The 3,949-nt window shown below is 36.7% G+C and overlaps 1 pseudogene across 1 annotated transcript; it reads right to left on the bottom strand.

Annotated features, from left to right (window-relative positions):
* Positions 1 to 253: 253 nt before the first annotated feature.
* LOC149250044 (xyloglucan endotransglucosylase protein 1-like) lies at positions 254 to 1,587 on the bottom strand (annotated as a pseudogene). The gene is made up of 4 exons (XR_016265927.1): positions 1,289 to 1,587; positions 1,076 to 1,176; positions 786 to 979; positions 254 to 686 (listed from the first exon to the last, which is right to left on the bottom strand). The product of XR_016265927.1 is annotated as a xyloglucan endotransglucosylase protein 1-like (transcript).
* Positions 1,588 to 3,949: the final 2,362 nt, after the last annotated feature.

Here is a 3,949-nt window from a genome sequence, read left to right as displayed (position 1 = left end):
AATTTTCAATTACAGAATCATGCAGAACAAAGGTGTCCTTATCCATTTATAAAAAGTTAATTGAAAATTGTTATATAAAGGACATTGATATTATATAAAGAACAAAATAATGAGTCCCTTTTTACGCGTACATTCATATATGTATTGGGAAAACAATGAAATAATGGAGCCCATACAACAGATTCTGTATACAATAATGTATGTACTTGGAAAATAATGAAAGAATGCAGCTCATAGAGCAGAAAAGAATGAGTAAAAGAATTGTTGGAAGGGCAGGGTATCGAAAATACATCAATCAGACAGTGGAGTTGAGTTGGGCGCTCATTTACATTCTGCGGGTAGCCCCTGGGGGAACCTCTTGGTGTCAGCACAGTAATCATAGATCATATATTTATTTCGCACCCACTGGAGTTTCTGCTCTTGGTTCGAGTCCAAAGCCTCCTCTGCTGCGAAGTTAGAAGAAGCAGCAGCATTGAAGTTGCGGAAGGATGCAACAAAAGGGGCTTTGCTCCAGTCTGTCTTGACGAGTCCACCTCTAGTCGCCCAATCATCTGCATTCCAGAGGCTTGAATAGACCTTCATTGCTTGGTTCTTTGGATAGTGATAATTGCTATCCACTTTAGTATTTACCCAACTCTGTCTCCCTGTTCTTAAACACTCGAACGGGGGTCTCGTCTACAGAGAATCTGAATAACAAACACACATTTATAATTCTGTTAGATTCAGAAATTGTATTTTACTCTATTGAATGGATGAATGAGTGAAGAGGTAATAAGAGTACATACATGATTTGGTTTGATGTCCAGAGCACGGAGTAAGTGTGGAAATCCAGGGTTGGGTCGAACCACAAGTAAAATTGTTGCTCACGATTGCCAAGGCCTTGAGCGAAGACATTAGTGTGCATAATATAAGGATCCCCAGAGAGGTTGCCAAGAAATTCAAAGTCTATTTCGTCATGTTTGGGGCCTTGAGACGATAGCTGCAAGCGGGCATATACCAGCAACATTAACGCATAGCATAGGACAAGATATTGTCATTTAGAATATTAAAAGGGTAGAGTAACAATAAAACATACATAATAGGCAGTGACTGTGCCTGCAGAGTTGCCAGATACCAACTTGATTTGCATATCAATCTTTGCAAACAGATGCTCCTCTTTGGATTGAAACCCGCAACCTGTCATAAAAAACGGAAGGATCAGAATGTCGTAGGCGGTATAATAAGTGTATATGAAAATGAAATAGTTACAGAGCATGTTAGCATGAAATTTATATTTACAAAATATTACCTGAAGTTCGATCCAGAGTCAACTGTAGTTGTTGGCCATTGTCAAGGATTTTAGCACGATCATTGCCCCATGTAATGTCGACATCATTGTAGAAATTTGCAGAGACAGTTAGGAGAAGTGTCGATGAGATTAACAATAAAAGGAAGAGGAGGGGCGTGTCCATGTCCAAGGACAGAGTAATGCAGGGAGGATCTGGAAGAAAAGGAAGAGAATAGCCCGAGATGCGTGCGTAAAGAAAGAATATTGGATTGAATGAGTGAAAAAACAAGCAGTAGGCTGAAATTGCTGTGGGAGATGGATGTGTTTGGAGTGATGACTGATTGGGCCCGTTATATATAACATGAATGGCAGTGGGCATATGTCGTCTCACCGCGTCGGCGAGGAAAGATGAAGGAAACAACGGCGAGAAGTATGCGCGGTCGCCAGGCAAACATAATGAATGATTGATGGTCATCGTGGGCAACCAATAAATCCCATGCTATTGGGCCATTAATGCTTACTCCAGATTCTATTATAATGCGAATTTTTGGAGGGCGATGTGACATTGCTATGGATGTTCATACATCCATAACATTGATATTCCGGCAACGACGTAGTTTATGATAATGCTTCGACGTCCGCACCTTGTCGCCGTTTCCGGCCTACTTTCTATCCAATCTCATCCCGTCCTGTGTACGTCTAACGCCGGCAGCTGTAAACAGGCTCAACCAATGCACCTGTAAGCAGTAAATTTAAAAAATTTCAACTCGCAGTTTACCGCCCAAAATTTCAAAATTTAAAATCTGCAGTGGGCGGTTACAATTTTGCTATTTCTCCACGCCCATTTGAATTTTGCTGCTAATGCCTCGACCAAAGCGGGTGGAGATATCCATGGAACTGGAAGGGTCTTTCATCCTGGAATTCAAACAGATTACAATGACAACATGTTCCTTCATCAAGGGGTCTTTCACGCGCTATGTGAGAATGGCCAATGTTGCAGGTGCAATTGTCGTTTCTACCAATTACACGTTGCTATCAAACATAACCTCCCGCTGCCTGCCAATGATTACCCACTGTTAAATTATTTTGAGAAAATATTCCCGTGGAATCACAAAGGCAATCTTAAGGTAGATACTAGAATGGAGGATCCAGATTATTGAAGGATAAGTTAATGGAATGGGTTCACGAAGTTGTAGCTTATGTTTGTCCAAACTTGGGAGAAAGAAACTTTGTTGAAGAAATAAAAAACTGCAATCCTGGCATATTTCAGAAGAGCAAAGAGGAAGGACGCTGAAGAAACTAAAAGACAGTGAGTGAATTAGACAAGAATTTTGTCCAGTTGATACATATCCATTTTACACAAGGAACATGGGGTCTCCATGACCGACGGTGGAGGTGAGACAAAGGCAGTGGTTTGGTTTCTATTTGGTTTATGGATTTGTGCATAAGTTCAATAAAACTTCACTTCACGGTGAAGTTGAGATATTCGGGCATTTAATCAATAAAATCTGTGCAATAAACATGATGCATTTTGCGTGCATGTCTTGGAATATCATATGTGGCATGCCTGTACTCTATTTCATAGATTTATGGATTTGTGATTTGTGCATTTGCCCAATGGTTTGTCGGTGAGCGTGAATGTAAGACTTGCGCCATATTGTAATATGTTTCTGGATGATTTTGCCAATGTGTTGGAATATCATATTTGGCCCTGTGTGCGTGTCTTATTTTGTAAAACCATCTGGTAAAATTCAATAACAATTCAATTATTTTATTATTAAGAAGTAACTATTTCCTCATGTAATATACAATTGGAGATTATTCATATTTGACATTTTAGTGGCCAACGAAATGGAAGCTTTTATGGTTTTCCTTACGGAGGAGAGGGAATTTCACAATTCAATTATTTTATTATTAAGAAGTAACTATTTCCTCATGTAATATACAATTGGAGATTATTCATATTTGACATTTTAGTGGCCAACGAAATGGAAGCTTTTATGGTTTTCCTTACGGAGGAGAGGGAATTTCACAATTTTCTTATGGAAAACTTAATGGGGTTAGTAAGAGGTTATATGGAAAACTTAATGGGTTAGTAAGAGGTTATATGGAAAGTTTAATGTTTAGTTAGTGTTACTAGGAGGTTATATATTTAATTTTAAGGAAATTTGAAACAATATTATATAAATATTATTAATTTTAATAGTAAAAAGATAGAATTTTGTTTTTAAATTTAATTGTTATTTTAAGATTAAATTATTATTATAATAAAATAATAAGTTTTTGTATATTTAATTATTATGTAAAAAGTATGGAGTGGGCTTTTAGGTAAAAAAGTATTTGAGAAAGCTCTATCTGTAAGAATATGTGTTTCTCTATAAAAGATTAGTTGTTTAAATTCTCCATAAACTTTACCAATAAAATTCTTGTGTGGAGGAGATCCTTTTTCCTAAAAGCAAGAGAGTCCCACTCATGAATTTGGTAGTAGAAAAATTTAATATTTGATTATGATGATTAATATCCATTGAGCTCAAACTCGTGCACTAAGGAAATTATTTCAATTATTAGATTTTCTTTTGGAAATCAATTTGGTTTATTAGATTAAATGTTCAATTAGAATTTTTTAGAATTTTATTTTTATGTTGTTTAAATTCTCCATAAACTTTACCAATAAAATTATTG

The sequence above is a fragment of the Pinus tabuliformis genome, chromosome 7, assembly GCF_031772625.1.
Source record: "Pinus tabuliformis cultivar Carrire ecotype Pingquan chromosome 7, CPIR1, whole genome shotgun sequence".
NCBI classification, from domain to species: domain Eukaryota; kingdom Viridiplantae; phylum Streptophyta; class Pinopsida; order Pinales; family Pinaceae; genus Pinus; species Pinus tabuliformis.
The sequence above is the reverse complement of the archived record's forward strand: the minus strand, read 5'-3'. Positions and strand labels throughout refer to the sequence as shown.